Below are 14,367 nucleotides of genomic sequence, written 5' to 3'. Positions count from 1 at the left end.
CACACAGGCAAGTCAGATTGGTGCACATGCACACATCGTACCAAAAACAGGGTATAATCTAGGAGCTTTACTCCTGACAGTTTCTCAAGCCCAGTTTTTTTTCAGTCTCTGACATTAATCATTTAATTACAGAGCTTGTCGTCGTGGCGACCACACAGCGGGCTCTCATTATTCAGGAATGAAAAGGTTACATTGATTTCTGCAGCCGTTTCCTGCCGCCACCACAGAATCTTAATAAATCACATCACTCCGTGACAGGCCTGGCGCTGGCTGGCCGTGCTGCCGAGAGTTGCATTGTGGGATATTGCGGGCGGAGTGCCATCGGAGCAGCGGTTGCCATCGGAGACGGTGGTATTTAGAGTAATGACCAGGTGACACAGGTAAAATGTCACAGTGTGTGTGTCATGGTGTGTGTGTAGGGAGATGACAGGAGTAATATTGCAGTGACAGGAGTAACATTATAGGAGTTAGATAATGGGATTTGGTTTCTGCTGCACCTGCGAACAGGAAATGTAGTAATGCTGTTAGTCACAAAGTTGAAGCGAGTTTCCTCTCATCTCCTCTCCTCCTCCTCCTCTTCCTCTTCCTCTCCTTTCCCAGCCACTCCTGTCCTGTCCTCTCTTCTCCTCTCTTCTCCTCTCTAGCTTCGAGGTTCTGAGGTCCAATGATAAGCGGCTCACCTGGTTATCTCTGAGGGAATGTCTTTTCCCAACTTCACCCACTCACAGAATCAATAGGCAATCTGCAGCTACGATAGAGACTCATGATAAGACACACATAGCCATGGGGCCCATGCTTCCACACACACACACACACAAACACAAACACACACACACTGACATACACACACACACACACAGACCTACACACAGCCTAGGGCCTATGCCCCAACACTCACACACACACACACACACGCAGCCATTCAAAAGTTCAGAAGGGTGTAATCTCATGTGACGCGTCACTGTGGTTGCAGTTTAAAGTATCCCCAGGTCGGGAAGCCAGAATTCTGGATCTAAGAGAATGTGTGTGTGTGTGTGTGTGCGTGTGTGTGCATGTGCGTGTGTGTAAAGCTGCTGAGGAAACATCCTCTCCTCATGGGCCACAGAGCTGCAGGCTCAAACTGGCTTACACCTGATCAATGATATCACACACTGCAGGCTGCCTGTGTGTGTGTGAGTGTGTGTGTGTGTGTGTGTCCAGATGTTTACCCGCTAGGAGTCTTAACTGCCCACTGCATCCAGTCTGGAGAGCTCAGCCACAGATCCGATTAGCCCCCCCACACTCTCTCTCTCTCTCTCTCTCTCTCTCTCTCTCCTCTCTCTCTCTCTCCCCTTCTCTCCCTCTCTCTCTCTCTCTCTCTCTCTCTCCCCTTCTCTCCTCTCTCTCTCTCTCTCTCCCCTTCTCTCCCTCTCTCTCTCTCTCTCTCTCTCTCTCTCCCCTTCTCTCTCTCTCTCTCTCTCTCTCTCTCTCTCTCTCTCTCTCTCTCTCTCTCTCTCTCTCTCTCTCTCTCTCCCCTTCTCTCCCTCTCTCTCTCTCTCTCTCTCCCCTTCTCTCCCTCTCTCTCTCTCCCCTTCTCTCTCTCTCTCTCTCTCTCTCCCCTTCTCTCCCTCTCTCTCTCTCTCTCTCTCTCTCTCTCTCCCCTTCTCTCTCTCTCTGTCTCTCTCTTTGACACACATTCTCTCACCATGTGCGAGCATTACTGAATCTTGAAAAGGAATTTCATACCACATCTGACAAAGGTCATTCTATTTCTACATCAATAGGTTCATATCAGTCCTTTGTGCGTGTGTGTGTATGTGTGTGTTCTTTGTGGAGCTGTACAGAACTGTAAATCAATGTTAAGTTATTATTTCTATCATTAATCTGGAGCGGCTTGAAACACAGCTGTGAATACAAAGCCAGATCAATCTACCCTACTGTAATTACCTTCTGTTTGTAAAAAAAACAATGGAAAATCTCTATCTCTCCTCTCTCTTTCTCTCTCACTCCAGCTTATTCGATGCATTCTCAAGCTCAAACTCTCTCTCTCTCTCTCTCTCTCTCTCTCCTCTCTCTCTCTCTCTTCTCTCTCTCTCTCTTCTCTCATCTCTCTCTCTCTCTCTCGTCTCTCTCTCTCTCTCTCTCTCTCTCAGCTGACACCAGCTGTGGCGTGACTGCAGAGACAGGTGTTTGATATCTGAAAGTAGTTTCACATTTCAGAGGTATTGAAGATTACACGCAATCTGTCTGCGTTAGGCAAGATAGGAGGACAGGAGGATGAGCAGGGCAGAAGAGAGGGAGGGGAGTCAACCTTGTAGTTGTAAACATTCAAGAACTCTCTCCTCCATTCTAGAACTATCATTGCCATTCCAGAACTCTCTCTTTCATTCTAGTGAAGGAACTCTGACCTCTCTAAGGGCCCAGCCATGACTGCGAGACAGAAACACTGCACATGTTGGTGTCTGCACTTACACACCTGCTTGTTGAGACACTGTCAGAAGTGTGTGCCGAGTTGGACTCTAGAAAATTCTTGTCTGTCTGATCCACAACAATGGGATTGTAATCGGACTCGCCGTCTCACAGCGACCATCTGACAACTATAGCCGCTGTAACAGCCACACACACAAACACACGAGAACAGCTGCTAGAGAATCCTACAGACTCATGCAGCAATAACCCGCCTCTCACCCAGCCACTAGACCAAGAGGACAGCTTTGGTCCAAGGAACACATGGGCTGTGTTATCAGCAGCCCTGGCGAGAGAAGTAGCTAGTATCTAGAGAGTTAGTAAGTGTGTGTGTGTGTGTGTGTCAACCACCAGCACCTGCAGACCCAGACATTGTAATAGCAGTTCTCATTAACCTCCAATGTGACACAGACCCGCTAGTGGCTAATTACAACTGATGCTCCGTCTCGGGGGAACAAGGCACACACACTCTCAACACATTTTTTATCTCTCTCTCACACACGCACACACATTTACACGCACACACGCACATATATAGGCCTCAAAGCTCATTAGAGGAATGCTGGTGGTACAGTGTTCGTAGAGAAAGCTGTTTGGCCTTGGCTAGTACTGAGAGAGACGCATGTTGCTACACAACGTCAGACAGAGTCGCTGAATGTCAAGATGGGTTCTAGAACATCCAGGAGTTCTAGAACATCAGGACGATCAGGAATGTTACAGTTATATAAAATGTTTCTAGAAGGTCTGAAAGAAGTTTCTCCAGGCTCTGGGAAGATCCTAAAATCTCAGGCCCAGGACTGGCTGACAATTCACATGTTGGTTCTAAAGTAGTTGTGCTAGGGAGTGGTGTTTGTTTGCTGTGTCTTTGTAGCTGAAAGAAGAGGCTAAGAATAAACTGTAGAACAGATTGGGTCTCTAATAATCAGCTGAGAAGCTGGCATGGTGGCATATGTTACAATATCATCCCAATATCACCTCCGGACGCTTGTATTTATCCACCAGATGGCTGCCATTTCCTTCATCTAGGATGCTCAAATCAAGTCCACACCACTTGTAGTTGGCTCATATCGTTCCCTCCGTGTCTTTCTCTTTCTCTCCACAATATCTGAGGACCATCCCCTTCCCCTCTCTCCTCTCCTGCCCATCCGCTCCTCCACTCCTCTCCTTCCCCTCATCTCCTTTCCCTTTTCCTCTCTCTCCCCCCTCCTCCCCTCCCCTCCCTGCCATATCCTTTCTGCTGAGGTACGAGAACAGAACTCTAGCATGCGTCTACACCAGCACTTCTTCAACTCCACACTCAGGCGTTCCAACATGACTTTGACTTCCTGTCATTAGCGTAGAAAGAGAAGCTCATTACCATGAGAAAATCTTGTTTGCATCACACACCCCTCCCTCCCTTTCCATCCTCTCCTCCCCCCCTCCCTCCTCTCCATCCTCTCCTCCCCCCCCCCTCCCTCCTCTCCATCCTCTCCATCCTCTCCTCCCCCCCTCCTCCTCTCCATCCTCTCCTCTCCTCCCCCCCTCCCTCCTCTCCTCCCTCCTCGCCTTCCTTCCTCTTCTCCCTTTTCCCTCTACTTCTCATCTTCCTTATTCTAATATCTTCTTACCTATCACAATCAACAATACTGTAACAAACCTGTACTCCCATCACTTTGGCCTCTGATGTCACGGCAACGTCCTCATCCCTTTCATTTAACCTTTCTAGGCTGCCACTCTGTCAGTTAGACTGGTCACACACACACGCACACACACAGTATAGTGTACACATGTCAATGGGATGGCAGTTGATAATGCAGCTTTATTGTTTTCTGTGGAAAACACTAATTAGTCAAGAAAGATGATAATTATCCACTGACAAACACTGTGCGCCCCCCCCCCCCTCCCACAACAAACCCCACTCACTCTCCCCTTCAACACACATACCCAGAAACACAGGCGCACACAAGCAGACCAAAACACACACTGCTGTTCCTGTCATCGGAAAACACTCTTGAGTCGAGACGTTCCCATGGCAACAGATACAGACTTAGTTAATTAGACTGTCGGGAAGAGAGATTAATGTGGAGTTCTGAAGCACTCCGTGCGCTCGCTCCAAAACCCGTGAGGAGTGACGCCGCGCTGAGCATCCTATCACAGACAGGTAGTAGGTGAACGTTGACAAGAGGAGGAGCTGACACAGTCCACGAAGTTGTAGCAGAGGTGGTTCAGTGATTACACCGGAGAAAAATATGTCACTTCGTGTCACTTCCTGCAGGGCTTTGATCCAGTTCTCTCCTGTTCAGCCTGGTGGAGAATGGAATGGAGAGATGGAGAGGGTGGGAGCAGGGAGGAAGGAATAGTGGCAGGTGGAGGGAGATGAGTCAGAAAGGGGAGCAAAGGAGGGAGGGATGAAGCTAGGGAAGGGTAGAGGAGATATGTGGATGCATGGAGATAGAGATAGGGACTCACAGGGCAGTCTTTCTCAGCCTGGTCTTACAGTAAAGTCCCTCTTCCCTGCATGTTTTAGATGTTTCCCTGCTCCAACACACCTGATTCAAAGGAACTGATTGTTATCAGGCTTCTGCCGAGCTTGATGACAACCAATTCATTTTAATCTGGTGTGTTGGAGCAGGGAAACATCTAAAATGGTTGAGAAAGGCTGCACTGGGGAGTTGAGACTGGAGAGAGGAAGAGAGACAGAGAGACAGAGAGAGAGACAGAGAGAGAGAGAGAGGGAGAGAGAGAGAGAGAGAGAGAGAGAGAGAGAGAGAGAGAGAGAGAGAGAGAGAGAGAGAGAGAGAGAGAGAGAGAGAGAGAGAGAGAGAGAGAGAGAGAGAGAGAGAGAGAGAGAGAGAGAGAGAGAGAGAGAGAGAGAGAGAGAGAGAGAGAGAGAGAGAGAGAGAGAGAGAGAGAGAGAGAGAGAGAGAGAGAGAGAGAGAGAGAGAGAGGAGAGAGAGAGAGAGAGAGAGAGATGAGAGAGAGAGAGAGAGAGAGAGAGAGAGAGAGAGAGAGAGAGAGAGAGAGAGAGAGAAGAGAGAGAGAGAGAGAGAGAGAGGAGAGAGAGAGAGAGAGAGAGAGAGAGAGAGAGAGAGAGCACTGAAGGGTTGTAGAAAGAGATCAGTGCTGGCCAGGACTGATGTGCAGTGTCAGGATCCCTGTCTTCCATTAGCCAGGACAGAAGCCCCTCTGTAGCTCTGCCACCCTGCTGCCGAATCCTGCCCAGTCACACGCCAGCTGGCATCAGGGGGCATTAGTGACGCCACATAAACCAGGTGGGACAGCAACGCACAGCTGTTAGATACAACTCTCCCTTAAAGGGACAGCACACTGGAAACTGGAGATACTGGGACAGGGCAATACGCTGCCATGGCTACGAGGCTAAGCTAACAAAGACATGGCAGTATGCTAACGAGATAACCTGCTAGCCCCAAGGCTGCACTCTGTTGCCCAAAACTGTGGTGTGGTTCTTAGATGAAAAAGTGTCTGTGTGTGTTGAGCTCATTCATCATATGCGAGAGAGCACATGTCTTTAAGAGAGATGATGATGATGTGTTTGGAGGGATGACAACAACAAGGGTCGATGGAACAGCTGCTCTGCTCTGCAAATAGAGACTAATATCCTGTCTGCAGGGCGGAGAGGAGTGAAAGGGACAAGAGAGGAGAGGAGAGAGGAGGAGAGAGAGACCCACAGGAGAGGGTGAAAGGAGGAGGGGATAGGGAGGAAGAAGAGGAAATTAGATTGGGAGAAGAGAGGAGAGGAAAGGGGGAGTGTAGTGGAGAGGTAGCAAGGAGGAAAGACAGGATGGAGAGGAGTGAGGAGAGACAGGAGGAGAAGGTGACAGGAGGGAGGGACAGGTGAGACTGTGGGGTGTGTGTGGGCATGCTTGGGGTCAACGGCCTGCCGACACGGCGATCCATCAGTGCGTGTTGGAGACAGCTCCCTGTGACAGCTCTCTGTGAGGCTGCATAGAAACCAGCTCATCACTCACTCACTCACACACACAACTCACTCACTCACTCACTCACACACACATAAACACACACACACAAACTGTGTATTGCTTCTGTTGGACAGAGGAGAGCTTACAGAGATGTATGGGAGACAGATAGGACACTTGCATACACATGAACACACACACACACACACACAGAGAAAGACAATTAGCCTAATACATCCAACAGAGACACAGTTTCGGTGATGAAAGAAACAGTAATTGATAGTAACAGTATTAAGTATGTGTGTGTGCATGTGTTGGTGTTTGTGTGTGAGCTCCAGTAATTGATTGTAGTGTATTAAGTGGATCAGACAGCAGCTGAGCTGATAGATAATTAATTTATCTTTCACCTTCATTCATACTGATGCATCTACAGCTCCTCACTCATTTGGTTACGCTCACTACACTGATTACACATAAACACACACACACACACAACCAGACAAGTTAGCTGGTATTTTGCAGAGTCTCTTTGGTGTTTATATTTCAGAGCAGCACTGTACCTCACGCTATTCTCTCTGAAGAACTGTTCTTTTTGAGGTGTGTATGTGTGTGTGTGTGTGTGTGTGTGTGTGTGTGTTTGTGTGTGTGTGTGTGTGTGTTCGTGTGTGTGTGTGCTCTCTGTGGAGCCGAGGCCTTGATGGAGCTGAATTGTAATTAAGATAAATGGGGTCTGCTGAGTCATCTGTTTAATAAGCTGCCGACACACGCACACACACACGCACACACACACACACACACACAGTGTGAAGGAAATAAGAGCTAATGTACCACATGCCCAGTTTTCAGCACAGAACCCCAGGTCTAGCCTGACAACTCCTCTTTTAACAGGATCAGCTCTGTTCAAGAACTTTAGCTGTACCTCACATAAGTTATATAGTCAGCTCATGATTTAATGGCACCCCTGGTAAAGATGAGTAAAATATTTAACCTTGTTGTCATTCAGCTTGATGTCACATTGAAAACATTTAGAACAATCCAAACTTCAATTTAAGTACATTTATTTAGAAATTTAAAAAAAATCTGATATCGAGATATTATAATTTTTAATGAAACCATGTGTGCCATTATTATTGCCAACCCTACATAATATTATATGTACAAACTCCCCTTGCTAATAAAACAGCACTGAGTCTTCTTTTATATCATCGAAGGTTGGAGAGCAAGGAATCTGAAACCATTCCTCTTTACAGAATCTCTCCAGATGATCACCTAAACACTGATCAACTTTGAAAACTTTGAAAACTTTGAAAAATTGAAAAATGTGTCAGTTACATTTGCATTCATAAGAATGTTCTAAGGGTGCCAATAACTGTGGCAAACATGGTTTGATTAAGAATAATTATTTCAATTAATTATTTTTTATAGATCTATTTTGATAATAGATGTATTTCTTTTTTTAAATTGAGTTGACTGTGTATGTAATTAGAGCTACTAGATGAGGAGGCTCTAGCTGAGGAAGTTATAGCTGAGGAGGTTCCAGACGAGGGGGTTCTAGATGAGGAGGTTCTAGCTGAGGAAGTTCTAGCTGAGGAGGTTCCAGACGAGGGGGTTCTAGATGAGGAGGTTCTAGCTGAGGAAGTTCTAGCTGAGGAGGTTCCAGACGAGGGGGTTCTAGATGAGGAGGTTCTAGCTGAGGAAGTTCTAGCTGAGGAGGTTCCAGACGAGGGGGTTCTAGATGAGGAGGTTCTAGCTGAGGAAGTTCTAGCTGAGGAGGTTCCAGACGAGGGGGTTCTAGATGAGGAGGTTCTAGCTGAGGAAGTTCTAGCTGAGGAGGTTCCAGACGAGGAGGTTCTAGATGAGGAGGTTCTAGCTGAGGAAGTTCTAGCTGAGGAGGTTCCAGACGAGGGGGTTCTAGATGAGGAGGTTCTAGCTGAGGAAGTTCTAGCTGAGGAGGTTCCAGGCGAGGGGGTTCTAGATGAGGAGGTTCTGGATGTCACCTGAGGTGGTTCTAGCAGGACAGATGGAACAGGAGCTCTGCAGCTGTCTCCTCCTCTCACAGGTGCACCCTGGGAACTGACACCAGCTCGCTACTTTCATGGTGAGAATTAACAGGTGCATTCTGTGTCCAATCCTGAGGGATAGAGGAGGCGAGGTGAGAGGGAGGAAGAGAGAAAGAGAGACAGAGGGGGAAAGAATGGAGGGGGATCGACTCTCTTTTCTGCTTCACTGAACATTGGCTCTGTTAACAAGAGGGAGGCGGGAGGAGGCGGGAGGAGGGGGGTGATGTATGTGTGTCCCTGGTGGTCTTACCTGAGATAAAAGAAGTGAGAGATGAAGGTATGTGGCAGGGAAGCTGCATGAGAGGCAGAGAGAGAGAGAGAGAGACAGGCAGACACAAAGACAGGGAGAGAGACAGAGAGAGAGACAGAGAGAGACAGAGAGAGACAGAGAGAGACAGAGAGACAGGAGAGAGAGAGAGAGAGAGAGAGAGAGAGAGAGAGAGAGAGAGAGAGAGAGAGAGAGAGAGAGAGAGAGAGAGAGAGAGGGAGAGAGGGAGAGAGGGAGAGAGGGAGAGAGGGAGAGAGGGAGAGAGGGAGAGACGGAGAGAGAGAGAGGCATATGTGTCAGAGGAGTGTGGAGGAGAAGTGCAGTCAGAGTTCCTAGCTGTCAGACAGCCACACTGGAGACGGCAAGAGGCTCTCTCACCTTGCTGCAGGCTAGTCTCGTCCTCTACTCTGACACACACACACACACAGTACATGTGTCCAGCTGTGTTGAAGGCCCCTAAGGAGGAGATTTAGAGAGGGAGGTCAGTGTTGCCAACAATCTACTTTAACAAGCGTGTGGTCTATAGGGTCACCACCAGGCTTCTCCTTTATTGTCCCCCACACACACACACACACACACAAACACACACACAAACACTGTCCCTCTAGCCTAGCCTTTCACAAAGCATAAGACAGCAGTGAGAACAGTAAGAGATCTCAGCACTGATTTAATGAGTGAGAGAAACACAGGGAGAGACAGAAGAAGAGAAAGCGAGGAATAAAAAGAGAGAGAGAGATAGAGGGAGGGAGACAAAGACAGAAAGATAAGAAGAGAGAGACAGTGTGTGTCCTCCTGACAGTCTAATTGGTGTTGTCAGGATCCTGCAGGAGATGGAGACCAGATTACTGCTGCTGCCACCTCAACTGAGGCTGAGCCTCTGACTGACACCTCCGCAGCAGTCAATGTGCAAATGAATGTCCTCATCTCTTCTTTATGTCCTCCCCTCTCTTCCTCTAGTCCTATCCGCTTTCTCCTCACCTCTCCATTTCCTGCTACCTTCATGTACCCTCTCCTCTTCCTAATGTGAACATCTCTCTATTCCAGGGATGGACCTGTGTCAAACATATTCTACCTCTGTGCCAGCCTGCCTCTATGAAAAACACATTGAAATTCAATAGATTTGCCACCTGAAAAAGGTTCAAGTGAAGATGTAGCACAGAGAGGCCCCCAGGGGAGAGACTGTCACACAGAGAGAGAGATAAGGGGAGAGACGGAGGTGGAGACACAGACCAATAGAAACAGGTGAAGGTGGAAATAAAAAGAGAAAGAGAAAGAGCGAGAGATAAAGATAAGGGACAGAGAGGGAGGTGGAGAGAAGACAGGAGAAGGTAGAAAGGCAGAGAGAGATGGGGTGGGGTGGGAAAGAAAATTCATCCAGACATTTACTTAATCATGACTATTTCCAAGGTCTACCTCAGGATATTTCCTCATGCTGTCTTGAGGAGAGGAGAGGAGGCATCTGAATACCAACCTACCTTTGTTCTTCTCTGAGGTTGTGAAAATAAGTCATTTCTTTCTATCACAGTAGGGAAGCTCACACACAATATAGAGGTGCAGTTAGCCATCTAATCTATACATTCCATACATCCCACTTACTGCAAAATGCTGTGGCTAGAAATACACACTTACTGTGCCATGTTTTATCTACGACACCCACATACGCACACACACACACACACACACACCAACATCTTGGCTCTGAATAAAGGTCTTGTTACATTGCTCTGATTATCAGAATATTGTCATTAGACAATTTGTCATCATATTTTTCTTACGGTTACAAACTGTGTCATTTGGATGCTTTCTCTTTCTGTGTGTGTGTGTTCACGAGTATGTGCATGGGATTGTGTGTCTGTGTGTGTGTGTGTGTGTGTGTGTGTGTATGTGTGTAAAGAGCATAATTAGCGATCAAGAACAACACATCAGCCTCTCTTGTAGTCAATCAGCTGATCAGCAGTAATCACGCAGTGGGTCACCCCACGGTGAGCACATATACACACCTGAAACACACACACACTCTGAGCTGAGTGTTTAAAAAGCATCATATGAATGTGTAATGTAGACTAACTCTCTGCCTGAGGCGGATCATCCATCCTCCTCTACTCTGATCAACTCCCCCACGACACACATCTCAGAGTACGCCCCAAGGCACACAAACGCTCACACACACACATAGATATGGCGCACACACACACAGAGACACACACATCTCGGAATACAAACATACACCCGCACACACATTCCGGTATATACCCCAGGGCACACACACACATGCACGTACACACACAGCCCTGAATTTTATCTCACAGCCTAGAAATCAAAATATGTCATTGTGCTTGTCAGCCACAAGTTGGTTTAACACCATGTGGCAACAGTTTAGGTGATGACAACATTGCATAGCTTAGCTTGCTGTCAACACCATTAGCTCAGCTTGTTGATTACAGCATTGCCTTAGCTGAGCTTCCTAATGACAACATTAGCGTAACTTGCTGATTACATTTTTATCACAGTCAACAGGCAACAGGCAACACGCAACAAGTGGGTTAGTTTCAAATAGCTCTACAGTTTGACATATATCACATTAACGTTGTTATTAAACATGTATCATACTTACAGTATTATATATTAAAATAGTATACATTTACATCATTATAGAATCTATGTATAAATCATATTTAGCGTTCTTTTGGTCCTTGTGTGTATATGGTTCCTTCACTGGTCAGTCTTTGTCAGTTTGTCAGTTTAGTTTTCTTTTTCCTACGTGTGAGTAGTCAATCCATTGTGTTCCTGATTTTTGTTCATATAAATACAATTAAGTTCCTTTTATTCTGCCTGTCTACATTTCCTAGCATTTGGGTCCACCTGCTCTGTCATACGTAACAATAGTTTTACATACAGTATAGTATATATTCATGAACACACACACACAAACATACACACACACACACACACAAACACACACAGAGCCCTCCTCACTCTGCTTAGCTCTAATGAAAACACAGATCCATGCTCCCTCCAACATTATCAGAACTGTGAAACTGAAACGATATTAATCGCCTCTGAAATAGAGCGCGGCCCCCACTTAGCTCCTGTCTCTCGTCTCTGAGTCACCCTCCCAGTAATATTATAAACGGATTGATTGGATCTGGTAATCGTCCAATCGTGTCCAGCCATCCATACCTTGGTGGAGATCAAAGGTCGATAGATGCAGTTGACCCTGATAAAGAACGTGCGTATCACACAGCTCCAGGGGTGAAACGTTAACCTGTGTGTGTGTGGGTGGGTGTGTGTGTGTGATTTAGCGGAGATGGATACGCTTAGCCTCCAGAGTGCAAAGCCACCAGGGGAGTTGTATTACCACACATGTCCACGCCGGTCACATCAGATCCCAACCCAAACACAATCTCTCCGCCTCCACCTAGCGCCTCCTTAGAAAATCATAAAGTAAGGTAATTGGTTTTTCACCGTGCACTATATCAGAGTGACAGCTGAAAGCAATCAGCCAGGTATCATACACTTTTCACCTTGGGGAGATATTAACTCAGCGTCCACGCACAACAGCCCCCAACCCCCCCCCCCCCCAAAGTTATCTCAATGTTTAATTTGTTCTGTTTAATGGTCTTTTGATTTAGATGGCCCACTCTCGCCTGTCACCTTCAATATGCTGCAGTCACAAGGCTGATGGATAGGCTGCACTGGAATCATTACCAGGAACTTACACACACACACACACACTCACACACACCGACACAGAACACTGAAACAGAAAAAAACACAAAGTGATTTCTCTAACAGGCTCTACCGGGAATTCAAGTGTAAGTGTGTGAGTGTGTGTGTGTGTGTGTATGTGTCTGTGTGCACTGATGACTGATGTTTTCTTGTTATGAGAGAACAGTAGGGTGTTGCTGTCCGTGGTTCTGGAACATCCAGGCCACAGACTGCAACAGAAAAAGGCTGCAATGTATTTCATGACATATTGAAACCTTCTTCCCTGTGGTAAGTTAACCTGAAGGGAAGAGTTGCCTGGGTGGATGAAGTCACAGCTAGGAGGACAGAAAGTGGTTTTATTTTAGATCTAAACCAATCACATTTCAGGGAAGTGTATGTGTATAAACAGTACTGTGCAAAAGTGTTAAACACCTGCAATTTTTTACACGACTTGTTTTAAATATTTATCGTTTTTGTCATCTGTATTCATGCGGCAGAATAAAAGTGCACATTTGAGAAAATTGCAGTTCAGTCTTTTCATTTAATTATATCTCAGGGTATTTTTGCATTTGTGCCTAATGACCTTTGCAACACTTTTGCAGTGCTATATGTCTGTGTGTGTGCAGTTGTACTGGCATGCTCCATGCTCCCACAGACTCGTCACCAACATCCTTGTTAGCTGACTGCTGTCTTCCTGCTGCCAAGCTAGTCTGTCTGTGTACACTGCTCTATATTTACAACCGCTTTTAGAAAAGTTTCATACATTCTTGGTCTCCTCCTCTTTCTCTCTCTTCTCCTCGTCATCGCTCCTCTCCAGGGGTATCCTTCAACAATGAAAGGTTTGACTGAATTAATGTATATTCCAGAAGGTTCAGAGATCTCTATTTTCAGAGAGCATCCCAGAAGAGACCATACTCCCATTGTCCATGGCAACCCTGAGGCCTTGCAGACTTGGCCACACTAACAGACTTAGATGGGTCATGTTCAGGGTTTCTAAGGAAACCTATAGTCTGAACTATTCCAGTATGTGTACCATCTCCTAAAGCATGAAGAAAACTTGGTCAAATGAGTAAAAAAGAAACAACTTTTATGCAAAATAATGATTATGTTATCCCTTTTCAGACCCCCCCAGGGAATATGTTGAAAAACCTTAACCTTCATCCTGCTGAGAGATTTCGCTGTGACCGGCATGCTTTTTAAGTTGACAATTGTTGAACCCCTTAACGCCTATTTTATAATGACGACTGTGACACATTCTTTCTGTGACGGACATTAATGGGAATAATAGAGAGAATTTAGATTTGTTTTTCTTCTTGAACGCTTGTTCTATCCGTAATAAACCCGTGACTATGTATGAATGTATTCAGCATGAGAGTTATGAACCCAGCGGACTGTAGCTTCTCATCATCACTACGCTTGTTTCCCGTGTCGCCGCGGTCTGACTGCCCGTGCCAAAGCGCTGTCTGCTCTGCTGCTGCTCTGTACCCTTGTCATCAGCTTGCACGGCTGTTTGACACCTCCGCGTGCCTTTGAAGCGTTCGCCAAACGGCGGGAATGCTTCCACATTTCATGCGCAGTGCACGTGGTTCATCATTAGGGTAACCGCAATATCTGAAGCCTCTGTGTTGAGGTCGTGCGTGCGGGACCGAGGGAGGGCAGGAGAGAAACAGGAAGAAAGATCCAGTCTCGGCGGGAGAGATGCAGCGCGAGAGGGATTTTCTCTATGAAGAGATTGAGTCAAACTCGGCTTCCCTCACACGCGCATTGCCCCTTCTGGCGCTTCATTAATCATTCACGGACGTTGTGGCGAGGAGGAGCTGAATTATCACCGCGAATGATTCAACATGCAAATACGCACCAACTGTAAGTCAAAAATGTATTTTTCTTTGGATATTCGGATTTCAAGTTCATCAGCCGTTGAATAGCCTAAATCAAAAACTGGCAATTGCCATAATCGTCTCTCTCTCTC

At 46.6% G+C, this 14,367-nt stretch overlaps 1 protein-coding gene across 1 annotated transcript in view; it reads left to right on the top strand.

Annotated features, from left to right (window-relative positions):
• Positions 1–13,790: 13,790 nt before the first annotated feature.
• The window catches only part of galntl6 (polypeptide N-acetylgalactosaminyltransferase like 6), a 50,779-nt gene continuing 50,202 nt past the window's right edge, over positions 13,791–14,367 (top strand). The window contains exon 1 of the mRNA XM_062477916.1: positions 13,791–14,261. The gene's annotated coding sequence lies outside the window, so the exon portion shown is untranslated. The remainder of the gene's footprint in view (positions 14,262–14,367) is intronic.

This window comes from Osmerus eperlanus, chromosome 14 (genome assembly GCF_963692335.1).
Source record: "Osmerus eperlanus chromosome 14, fOsmEpe2.1, whole genome shotgun sequence".
Taxonomy (NCBI): domain Eukaryota; kingdom Metazoa; phylum Chordata; class Actinopteri; order Osmeriformes; family Osmeridae; genus Osmerus; species Osmerus eperlanus.
Note: the sequence above shows the minus strand (reverse complement) of the source record. Positions and strands in the feature narration are given on the sequence as shown.